This window comes from Rattus norvegicus, chromosome 2, assembly GCF_036323735.1.
Source record: "Rattus norvegicus strain BN/NHsdMcwi chromosome 2, GRCr8, whole genome shotgun sequence".
NCBI classification, from domain to species: domain Eukaryota; kingdom Metazoa; phylum Chordata; class Mammalia; order Rodentia; family Muridae; genus Rattus; species Rattus norvegicus.
This window is the reverse complement of record NC_086020.1, coordinates 22880102-22893374: the sequence shown is the minus strand read 5'-3', so window position 1 is coordinate 22893374 and position 13273 is coordinate 22880102. Positions and strand designations below refer to the sequence as shown.

At 35.0% G+C, this 13273-nt stretch overlaps 1 protein-coding gene and 1 pseudogene across 12 annotated transcripts in view; one reads left to right on the top strand and one right to left on the bottom strand.

Annotated features, from left to right (window-relative positions):
• The window catches only part of Xrcc4 (X-ray repair cross complementing 4), a 246424-nt gene that overhangs the window by 39555 nt on the left and 193596 nt on the right, over positions 1 to 13273 (top strand). The window lies entirely within an intron of this gene.
• Positions 6914 to 13273, bottom strand: part of LOC108350153 (40S ribosomal protein S6 pseudogene) — a 9863-nt pseudogene continuing 3503 nt past the window's right edge.

The following is a 13273-nucleotide window of genomic DNA, read 5'->3' as shown; positions in this document are numbered from 1 at the left end:
AACACAAGCTGTAATATAACATAACTTAACACAACTCTTTACAGAAATTGAGAGGATAACAGTCAACTTCATGTGAAAAATAACAACAAAAACTAAGCAACTAAAAATAGGATAGCTAAAGCCATCCTGTGCAATAAAAACCTTCCAGAGGTTTCACTGTCCTTTTTTTCAAACTGTGCTACAGAAAACAACACTGTGATATTGGCATAGGAACAGACACATTGATCATTGGAATCAAATAAAAAACCCAGACATGTAACCACACACCTATGGTCACCTTATTTTGATAAGGAAGCCAGAAATACACAATGGAAAAAAGAAAACATCTTCAATAAATGTTAGACTAACTGGATTTCCTCATGTAGGAAAACACAAATAGATCTCTATCTATGACCCTGTATAGATGCCATAATCCAGATTTTAGAATAATTAAGTATTCAATACAAAGTTCCAATAGTACATGATAAGAAATGTGATTTAAAGACAAAAAAACAAAAAATCCTGGACAGGAGTATAAAGTATTCAACTGATGGTGAAGACAAGTGAGGGTGGACTTTACTTCCTCCCATTTTCCTGTACTACTTATACTAAATAAGTTTTTTTAAGGGCTTAGGAACAGATGGGTTTCCTCTGTTATCAAAAGATTGTTCGTGTTGACTGCCATGTGCCAAATGAAGCCAGAGGTTATTTTGTAAACCATTGTCAAAGATAGTGCCATTGTAGGTACAATAATATCAATTTGAGTAAGCAGTACATCAGATATTCCTTTCTTTATCTCATAAAACTCTAATTTCTAGTATTGGAACTTTCTATTGATTACTTAATTATTCTAAAATCTGGATTATGGCATTTGATCAGTTAGAATGATCCAACTAAATGTCTTCCATTCACGTAAGGAAATATTTTTATACTCTTCTGCCTGGATAACTGGTCCCTAAGGATAATATCTCTTTGTAGCCTGCCAAAACAACTATACAGTTTTATATTATAGGAGTGACTTTTATCGTCTCCTGACCAAAAACACTTGCATTCTGCACTGACAGTCTGAGAATTAACAAATGCTATAGTTAGTAAAGATATCATGATCATTTAGGGGCCACTTTCCGTAAGGTCTTGGCTGGATGAATCTTGGTATCTCCCCAGGTTATCAGCTCATTCTTCCTCTTACTGAGGATGTCGTCTCTCCTGAGACATTCATTTTCAGGTGTTCTCTAGGATGCTGTCCTCTTCTGATGCATTGATACAGACCCATCTGTGTCTTTTTTCATTTTCAGGGATGACACAATCTTGTCCTAGTATTAGAAGAATATCTATCCCTTTTCATTGATTAACTTCTAGATCTTTCATTTAACATATATTTTAGACTGTGCCTCCTAAATGCAAAATGTTTTTGGGCAGCAGAAGAAGCATTGTTTAAAGTGAGTGAAATTTACATAAGTTTCGCTAAATGTACCACAGTATACTGTTATTTAGGTGGTATTATATGCCCCCTTTTTATCTTTAAAATTTGCTTTTTAAATATATGATGATGTCATTCCATAATTTCTTGACCATGTGAATAGTAAAGAATTCCAATAACATAATTGATATTTCATAAATTACAAAGTTCCTTAAGGCTCTTGTTAGTATAAGCAGGACCATCATTAGGTTTCAGTTGTAGTCAGAGTCCTAGAAAGGAGAAGGGTAAATGATTATGAACATATGAACTAGTCTAATCCTTGTAAACACAAACAGCAAGTATATTAGAAAAAGTATCAACATTACAGGAACTTATTTTATGCACTTTTCTAAGAGATGAGTAGTATCTGTTTGCCAATGGTGGTAAATTTTACCCCTGCGGATTCATTCCACCAGCAGAGGGCAGTGGGGTGATAGTAGAGCAAGAAGGGCAGGGTCAAATGACTTGTCACAAGGTCAAGGGATGCTAACAATTCTGCGTTTGGATGAAGAAGTTCCTGAGAGTTTTGAACACCTGGAGAAGACAGTGTTAGTGTCAGAGAGGAGGCCAGTGCCATGGCTTGCGCATTGGTGAATATTAACTGATCTCCCAAGGGAGAGTGAACATGATATGAGTTATGAGAAAAGGTTGAATTTGTGGTCATATAGAAGTCTGAAGGGAGAAAAATTATTGTGAAGTGACATTAGTAGTTGGTCTTGGTTATGACTTGCTGTTTCTAAAAGAGAAAGAGTTTGAACACAGTATGTAGAGTCAGTTATAATAGTACATGCTGAGAAGCGTCTAATGAAAGCTCATTGATTATGGTGAATTCAGACTTTGGAGCTGGACCAGGGCTTTGTACATTCTTTTGTGGACAGTTAGGAATTCATATATGACATAAGCTCCTTGCTCTTTTCAAGAGGCATCTATAAGTGCATTGAAAACTATCTCTATAGAAGTTTACACATGGGGTATCATAAAAAAAATCTTAAAAGGAGATCTTAGAATAATGATAATCTATGGATCCCAAGTACATGCTAATGCAACCTGCCAATTATTATCAGTATTGAAGAAATAATTGACCTGTAACATTCCAGGTTCCTCTCTAGTCCATGACTGTGGGCAAGCACTAGGACCTCCATGCTGCTTCACTAAGTGTTAGATGAAATGCTAGACTTCGTGCAATTTCCTTTAGAGAAATTGTTGGCTTAAATATTTTAACAAATCCCTGGTTAGTGTAAATATTTCTCCAACTTGCTTGCCAAGTTGGATCCTTTATGACCAGTCTCACTTAAATATGTAGATTTAGATAGATACCAGTGACATACTTTATTTTCCCTCACTTTGTTCTAGAGCATTCAAGCATGCTGTTAAGTTAATAACATGAGAACTTGCTCTCTTTATTTTTTTAAAATACGCACTTACTGCTGTGAGCTTGCCTCTTAGAGCTGCCTTCATTGGTTCCCATGAATTCGGGTACACCGTGTCTTCATTTTCATTCAGTCCCAGACAGTCTTTAATGTCTTCCTTCGTTTCCGTCCCGCCTCAGTTTGAGTTAGCAGACGGTTGTTGTTCAACTTCCGTGTGTTGGTAAGTGGCTACGCCAGCTGCCTTCCCGAGCCCATTTCCTAGAATATCCTAGCCTCATACTACTCTGAGGCCATTTCTCTCCTTGGTGTGAAGGTGTGTTCCTTAGATGCAGCGGAAGGATGGATTCTGCTTTCCGATACAGTCTGCAGGTCTGTGCTTGTTTTTATCGGGGAATTGGAACTATCGATGTTGAGTTATCAGTGATTAATGTTTGTTGGGGCTCACTATTTTGTTCCCGCAGTGTGAGTTTTTTTCCTCCATGGTTTGATTTGCTGATCTTGGACTTTTTTATTCCTTGTGGGTATTTTGTTTGTTTGTTTGTTTGTTTATTGTGGGGGGTGGAGAGGGTTATAGTTAACCTCTTTAGATTGAGATTTTCCTTCTAGTACCTTCTGTAGTACTGAATTTGTAAGTAGCTACTGCATAAATTTGTTCCTGAGATGGAATTTATTTCCTCATGTATTGTAATTGATGTTTTGCTGGATATGGTAGGTTGTTGCTTGGTCTTTTCCCTTATTGCTTTTATTATTCTTGCCTTGATTTGTACCTTTAGTGTTACTGTTAGCATTATCATCATCATCATTATTATTATTATTATTTTATTATTATCATTATTATTATTATTATTATTACATGTCATATGTAATTCCCCTTCCTCCCATCTATTCGTTGTTCTGTATACTTCTTGGATCTTGGAGGTTACCTTCTTTAGGTCTGGGGAATTTTCTTCTAAGATTTTGCTAAGTTATTTTATGTATCTTTGACCTGGGTTCTTTCCTTCCTTTGTTATTAGTCGTTGGGTTGGTTGTTTCATTGGTCTCAGATTTTCTGGATGTTTTCTTCCTGGATTTTGTTAAATTTAACTTCTTCTTATTTTAATCTTGTCTTTAACGCCTGAGAATCTCATTTTCATCTCTTATGTTCTGTTAATGAAGCTTGCCTCTGAGGTTCACATTTGAGTTCCCAGTTTTTGTTTCCAGTGTTTCTTTTCTTTTCTTTTTTTTTTTAAATAACTTCCTTTCTACTTTCATGTCTTACACACTGTTTGTTTTATTCCACTCTTTGTGTTTTCATAGATTTCATTGGGAGATGCATCTGCATCCTTTTTATGGTTCTTGAGCATATTGATAATAGCTATTTTGATATATGCATGCCTAGTGCTTCAACCATACTGCATTTCTCAGGGACTAATATGGTAGTTTTTGTGTTCTAGTGGAGACATTGCGTTTGGTGATAGCTTATTTTCTTTTTATGCCAGAGTCTAGGCATCTGGGCTTGAGGTGTTCATACTTCTAGGTGCTGATATCTGGTCTCCTTGTTTTCTGTTGTCCTCTATGTTTCTTAGAAGAGTGTGAGTGCTGTGTATTTCTTGGTAGGGAATTCATCTGAGATCCTGCCAGGTGTAGCTACTTTGGGTCCTGGATATAATGTGCTTTTAGATATTGGGAGCTGATATTAAGGAATGGAATGGGTTTGAGGGGTATTGGTGCATGGTTGAGAGTCTCTGCAGAAGGGAGGAGTATTGGGTGAGACACTCTGATCTGCACAGACCCCTGGGAATGGGAGCAGAGGAAGGAGAGGCCATTGCAAATAGTCTGTTACAGAGCTAGGGTATGATTAAGGGACTGGTATTGGAGGGTAGCAGGGAGAGAAATGTTCCCAACAAGATTCCCTTGCTGGCTTTGGGGGCTGTTTCCCAGTGAGTTCCCTAGTGAGTTGACAGCTAAGCCAAAAGGATCAGGTTAATTTTCTGGAAGGCTAATTTTCTGGCCAGTATGACTGATAGGCTTCCAGAGAGTGCATAATTCCCTGAATGGCTTGAAGGGTTGGTTTTTAGGGAGTGGCATATTATTATTTCTTAAGGGTTCATGTATGGATGGATATGTTTGAATCAGTCCATTAGTAGCTCTTTTTGATATTTCTTAAAATAAGGCAACTTTCTACTTTATGTGGCATTTTGTTCATAGATAACTAGGTTTAGCACGTTTTCTTTGAATAACTAAGTTTAATAAAGTGGGCCATTTTAATTTCTGACATATAGTAGTTGGATTGTTTTGGAAATTTAGTAAATATGTGTAAAAAGTATATCATTACATGTTATTTTTATTATGTTATACTTTAATAATTATAGTTCACAGTGAAACAAATACATAATTCATTCAACCCAACAGAGACCCAAATAATGCTAACATTTTAAATTATTCTTATTGGTCTCCTAACCATCTTTTGCAGCAGTGATCAAAGAATACTGTATGTTTTGAAACATTCATTTCTAATTCAGAGTAATATTTCAAACAAAGGGATATTACTGTTAGAATTGATTGCTAAATGTACTCAACTCTGCTCCTTAATTCTAGTACCTTGTAGGCCTATGTGACAGCCCCTTCTTTGGGGTAGGATAGTGAGAACAGAGCACATTGTTTCTGCTTACTGTTTAAGTAACAGTTTGTTTAGCATAGTATGCTTTAAGGCAGCTGTGACATCAGGATGGACCACCCACAGAGAGGCTCTGGGGATTAGGGAGCTTTGGCTAAACTGCTTCCACCTACACAAACACTGCCCGCCCAGCTCTGTGATTTAGTGCTTGGCCTAAGTGGCTACTTAGGAGCTTGGGTACTGACATAGGACAAGGAGTAAACACTGAAACTGATTTACTGCAGATTCGAAGTCAATCATTAAGTTTTTGAATGATGGTCCCATTATAATCCTTATTGTAATTTTTATATCATATGTTGTAATTATTTAAACAATATTTAAATATACATATAGCTACTTACTCGTTCATAATTTATTTACTTTAAAATTATCTCTATAGTTTAGCTCTAGTGGAATTTGAGAATACAAAAAAGCTGTTAGCAATTGTCTTGGAGATTCTTAAATTGTAAATATTCATAACACCCATAATAAAGTAAGCGCATTACTTTCCACAGAGGTTTCTTGGTGTTTAAAGCTTCCTAAACATAGTGGAAAGGTCAGTATTTGAACTATATTTTTTAGGTCAGGTGATACATGGTTATAATAGCAGAGGTCACTTGGAGTACAGAGTGCTTCCCAAGAAATGTAATGAAATATTTAATTAAGGAAAAATGCCAAATGAAAAATGTGCAAAATTCACAGATGAAATGAGGGGTCAATTATTTAAGAAAATATAGGTACAGTGGTACTACATTACATGACATTAAATTTCTACCACACTGACTGCTTGCTATAAGGTCAACATAAAGACTCAACACATAAATACACATATGAACGAACATGTAAGCACACATATACGTTTATACATATAAGCACAGACACATACACATTTGCACTAACACATATACCTTCATACAAAATACATGCACATATGAAAACATACACACATATACACACTTACACATACATATGCATACATATGCAAATATACATAGACATACACATAAACAAATATACATACACATGTACATGTGCAGATATACACACCTCTATCTGCCTATATATACATCCTTGAACATATATAAACATATATGCACATATACATACATGTATTAGCATACGCACATGTATCAACATAAAGATGTTTATGTTTACCTACACACATATATACTCTATATACTTGTGAGTATATAGTATACACGTTCTTGCATCAGTGAAATTAACTAATGAGAAAGGCTGTTATATTTACCCATTCCAAGATGAGTTCCTTTTTACATTTCCATGTCCTCTCTCTGTTTTACTGTTATTTATTTATTAGGGTTCTTTTTTTTCTTGATGTTTTGGAATCAAGTGATAAAAATATTTAAGATTAGTCTGTGAACAGGAAAATACTATAAACCACAGTAATCATGATATGCCTTATGTCTCTTCTTGTTTTTCAAGGTCTGATTATTTGTTACTTTTAAAGACTTATTTTTGACTGGACTCAGATTTAGGAGTAGAAGCTCTCAGAGAGGACAGCCTATGGCTTTTGGCAATCTGTTCCTGGCGCTTTTCTTTGGCTTCCTTCTTTCTCTGGGAGGAAAGTTTAGCATATTCTGCAGCCTCCTCCTTGTTTTTCTTAGTGAGTTGTTCCTGGGAGCCTTTGTGTTGAAGGACATGTGGAATAACATGACTCTGATTCTTGGTTACTTTGGTCCTGGGCTTCTTAACGTCTTTGTTTAAGGGTTTTCTGACAACATATTGGCGAACATCATCTTCTTTGGAGAGATTAAAAAAACTTTCCGATTCTACTAGCTCTCTTAAGTCCCAACTGACAAGGCACAGTAGTATCTGTCAGTCCTGGAATTTCTTTCGCTCCTTTTTTTACAATAACCAAGTTGAGAGCACTCAGATTGGCATCCACAATGCATCCACGAACAGACTTGTGCTTCCTCTCTCCAGTTCCCCTTGGCCTATGACAAGAATGCCCCTTACTCAACATCAGGCATACTCTGCCATGGGTCAAAACGCCTTGCTTCATGGGAAAACCTTGTTTGTCATTCCCACCGCTGATCCAGACCACATAACCTGTCCACTCTTCACCAAGCGCATCAGCAGCCACTTCTGTGGCTATGTGCTTTTCATAGAACAAACAAAGATCGTGTTTGTCATCCGCTTCAATAGGAGTTTCTGACAGCCAGTGTCAGGGAAGGAAATATTCAGCTTAATCTTGACCCAGGCAACCGCCTATCTTATTTTCTGAGATTTTAACAAGAAAAAAACAATCCAAACTTTTGGGAATTTATTCTTTTTTCTTTCTCACAGTTTTGAGTGCAAAAGATTTCTTTGGTCCTTAGTTTACTAAGTCTGGCATTTTTTTCTCCATAATAAAGATTACTAACTATTCAGAAAAGTTGATTTTTGTGTAACGAAATTTCCTGGTAACGAGAAATTTGTAGTGTTATGGTATTTATCTTATTAGATTTAGATCTTTAAGATAAAAAATTTCAACACAATATTTATTTCAAATGTAGATTAAGTTTGAATTAGTATTATAGAAATATAAGAATATTTCATGTTTTAAATATTTTGCCTGTCTGTAGCCCTCAAATTGTTTTCTTTTCTGTTCATTGGCTTTATTTATTTATTTATTTTATTGGATATTTTTTATTTACATTTCAAATGTTATTTCTTTTTCCATTTTCCTGGCCATAAGCCAGGAAATTGTTGCTTTCAGTGTTATGTTACAATTTTATTATGCTTTTATCAGAAACAAGTCTCTAATACTTTGTTTATATTTAATTTCAAAAATGAAGATTCATTGTTAACGTGCCTATACCGGACTGATTTAAAATCTAACTCAGGAAGCAATTCCCCAAATGACCTTAAATTTTTTTCTAACACATCAAAATATGCACTGTAAAAACTATAAGAATAAACATGATTGAAAAGTAATTATCAGTAAGTTCAAAAGTAATTACCTGTAATTTCAACATATAGAACATTTAAAAACATTTATACAGTTTGCATATGATAGTCATTTCTGTAACAGGAATGTTGTTTTAAAATAACTATTTATAAACTACTTTGTTAAGGATACTTTATTTAAACCTGCCATTTTAACTTATTTTTCTGTAGCTTTATATAATAATAATAATAATAATAATAATAATAATAATAATAATCAAATTTCAGTGATTTATAAATACAAGTGAGTGAAATGAATACATATAGAGAGAGCGGGGAGAAGAGACAACAGAAAGAAAGGAGGTGGGGGGACTTAGCTCTTCTATTCTACGATTTGCAGATGGCCATCTTAAAATGAAAACAACATTTTTTGAAATGAGATATTAGCTAATTATATATTTAGGGATATAGAGTCATATATTTGTTAGGGAATGTACCATGTATTTTTGCCCTTTGAATAGCAAACATCCTTGAAAATATCTGACATTAATCAAAGCAATTCCCCTGTCAACACCAGTCTGATCCCTGTGGGATTTGCATCAGCGCTTTGTCTGAACCAGTTCTCAAGATAAGGCGTAGGCTTCCTGTCGCTCATGCCTGCTTCATCCTGACAGGTTCCTGTCAAAGTCTTTCTCTCAGTTATTCCTTAACTGTGGCCGTGCACCTTTAGACTTATCCCTAGGTCAGATTTCTCTTCTCTCTTCCTGAGTTATACCTGTCTCAGTGTAAACGGGATTATTTAATTGTGTGTGAAGGAAAAAAAATCTCAGGAGAATCGTTTACCTAGTGTGTGTCTGTCTAAGGAGTTCTTTCAGAAGACCTGACACTAGTAACAGCAAATTCGACCTTGCAGTATTTTTAAGATTTTGATCTCTTCTGATCATAAAATCAGGGTTATTTGGAATTCTTTGAAAGGAATGCTTACTACTTTTCTGTTTTGAGGCCTGGCCTATAAACATGCAGGAGAAGCATCTTACAGAAGAGTAAATGTTTCCTGGTCAAAGTTATGTATAATGCTACTCAACGTCAGGTGTAATGTTATTAATATATTCTATACAATTTCACAGTTATGTTATGTTTGTGAATTTACCACCTAACGTAACAAATATATATTTGCTATAAACAAATTAAAACAACTTATAGAATTGAATGAATTATGCATAACCACGTCAGCCTAATTGCTGCATAGTTTGGATAAAACTAGGTCAATTTTCTTTCATTACTTAAATTGATAATATAATTTCATAAATATATATTTTTGTATATACTAAATAATTTTTCTCAAGAGATAAGTTGAAATTCTATATTCTACAAGGGATCTTCTGCAGGATTTTTATTTACCACATGAACAATCAAAACAGGTCATTTTATATTCTTAAGGCAGTTTTTTCTTATAATTCATTGTGTTAATACAAAAATTATCATAGAGTGGTAAAATCATTTTGAAGTTCACTGTCTAAAGGAAAACAAAAATGTTTGTGTGAGAGATGAGCTAGCATTTAGAAACAGCATAAACATGTAAAGGCTTACAAAGTTACTTGGATCAACACCACCATCTTTGTCATTATGTGTTTATTTCAAATTTGTACTGCTGTGTAGAATACAAGCAGACTCACACTTTGGTCATGGCCAGAACTTTACTTTTTTATACCCCTGTGAAGTTTGTATTCCGTGCGTACTTTTTCTGTATTTGACAATACATTTTGCAGTGCCTTTTGGATTACAATGTTTGAGTGCTTAGGCTATCGTAAATTCATTTATGTTATGAATATATACTTGATACCTATACTTTGTCTTATACCTAAATAAATATTGCCTATGTTTACAAATCACATGCAACATTTAGGTCAGTATTCAAAACCATAAATAAAACAATTGGGCAAATATTTCTTCTCTTTTGGTAGAAATCATCTTTGAATTCAACGGGAGTGGGGAGAAGGGAGAAAGGGTGAGGTGCAGAAGAGAGAGGGAGGGACGATGAGAAGTAAGAATAAAGAAAATTTGTGTGGTACATGCTGGAATAGATGGTATGAATATAAAACTCCATAATTAAAAGGGAGCGAATAGCATTGATTTTTAAATTTCAGAGAATTAAGTTATGGTCTGTTCTTCCTTGTTTTCCTCCTAACTCTCCATTCGGCAGAGTTACTTACAGGGTGGATATATGTAATGTGCGCTATCGCAGTTGTGTGGTTTTTAAAGGTAGCTTCTGGTGCTTCAGTCGTTTATGTGTAGCTTTCTGTTGACATGACAGAGGGTCAACTATTAACTCACGGAGCCAGGAAGAGTAGAGGATGTTTATAATTCAGTCTGTCCTGTGGAAAATGGGTCCTGGTGCTCCTCAGGCAGGTTGCTACAGAAGCAAATTGAAGTCCAAGCAGAAAGCCTGAGTGGACTGGCTGGTTAGCCTCTAAATGTGAGGAGTGCAGCTGAAGCTGAAACCATGAAGATCTGTTAAAATGTCATGAGGAACACTTAGACCAAGCAGGCATCCATAGCTCGATTTTCCTCAGCTCTCCTCATCAAACTTCTAAACTGCCAGTTCATAACATTAAACACGACACTGGAAGAAATATGGAGTGTTCTGAGGGTCAAAGGACACGCGTCATAATTAACACTGGAAACCATCTCGTCCTTTGCTCAGCTGCACTGATAGGATTTCTGTCCTTCTTTATATCTCTATTGAAAGAAGGCTGTTCAAAGAGAGAAAGAAAGGAGGAAGGACAGATGGACAGACAGACAGACATATTGATCTTACATATTGGAGCATGGTAGAGTGTGTCTCTGAATCCAGTGTTTCTGAATGGTCAGAGTATAATGAGCCTGGTATATGGTTGGCATTCCAGATTTATTCTTTAATATGAGTAGATAACTACATATTGGTTGACATCAAGGAAGTCCTGTCATGCAAATGAATGCTCTATCTAAATTTTCAAAAGTGTATAGCAGGGTTGAATAAACAAGTCCCAAGAGATCCAATAATGTTTTGATAATCTCTAACACTTTGAGATGAATTAGATAAATGTGCACTAGTGAAACAAAAAGTAGGATACACAATGTTAAAACTGCTATCAAATAAAAGAAAACTCTCTTGCAAAAACAATAAGTTAAAAATAGTAGAATGGTGGATAATTAATGGAAGTAAAGTTTTAGAAAGTAAAATTAAGAGAAAAAAAGATGAGTAGCATGGATGGAGGACAAAATCTGACCAGTCTAGGAGCTATACCACCTAGTAACTGAGGGAAAATCAAACAAATTATGCTAGTGTTCTTAATTTTACACACACAGACACACACACACACACACACATAACAAAATAAAACAAAACATCAACAGCAAAATACTGTTGTTTGAAAACATAAGCATTTTTAAAATGTGGTTATTCCATTATTTAAAACATTTCCCTTACTTTGATATCTGTTCTCTATTCTATCAGTTATTGACAAGAATGTGTGTAGAGAAAAAAAAAAAGAATGTGTGTAGAGGTAGATGGCATATTATCCAGCTAATGTTTATTCAATGTAATTTGGAAGTGGTTGTACACACAGATGCCTGTCCTACTATGATTCCACTTTCATATCTCAACCTTCCTAATGCTAAAAGTTGTTTAGAGATTTTTCTCTCTTTTTATATGTAGTTCACCTTTATTATTTTTTATATTTGAAATAATATTTATATAAATTCTCCCTTTCCTCTCCTCCCTCCAATGTCACCTATAGAATTTGGATATTAGCAAACTGGGTGTATCTGGGAAAATATAAAAGTGATAAATAAAAAATATAAGTATAAAAATTAATATAAAACCTTTCTGTAATTTCCTAAATTAAAAAATGAATTGCTATTATTTTAGTCTAATTTTATTTTGAAACCTATATGTAAGATCATTTCCATTCTTCAATAGTTGATTGTAACAGGACTGCCCATGTGAGCAATTTGATGGGGAACATGAAGTTTGAGGGCAGTGGGCATGATTGACAGAATTCTTCGAAAGAACCTAGAGGTCATAAAAGGTTCAGTGAATCATTGTACATAATGAAAATAAAAACAAAGATTTGGATTAGGACATTTGGTGAAACAATAAAGGTGTAGCTATCTATAGCCAAGATGTGTGTAAATGGAGAGTAGACTTTCTGTGCTGATGGTAAGGGAAACAAAGTCTAACTTGCATAGCTTGAGTACTACTTTCTTTTATGTACTAATGTCTTCCTCCAAGGAAAATATGGAAGTCATTTTTAGTCATGACTACAGGGAGTGGGGTATAGTTTGTGCAGAGTAGAAACTCATTAAAATTGATGAACGACCCTGTTGCCTCAGGGTTGTGATCCCAGGTCCTCAGGAGGCTGAGGGAGGAGGAGTGCAAGGTCAAGGCCCACGTGGACTAGTTTGATTAAGACAGCCTGTGAGCAACTTTGTGAGCATCTGTTTCAGAATATAGAGTAAAAGGTAGGCTGCTGTATAGTTTAGAGGAAAAGGGGCTTGTCCGCCGTGGAGGAAGGTCTATGTTTAAATAGGAGTTTATGACTAAAATATATGATGATGACCCACAACCTTATGGTTCATTGCACTGGCGCTGTCATGGTATCAGGATTCCCATTTGTAAAATGTCTAAGACACTGTGAATTGATCTCTTGTAAGGTTTTCAGACAGAACCTCTGACAGGCAGAGAGGATGCATTTTCCTCTTGCTACTTACAAAGCTTGAGTGTATTGACTAGATATATCATACATAAGCTTGCAATATTTTTAGAGCTTTTATAATTTTATTATTAATATAAACCCATAATATTTTATGATAAATTTGAAATACATAGAATTTTATATTATAATAGCTTGTTAAACACAATTAGTAAATATCCTATTTTTAAGTTCCTTCAAATATTTC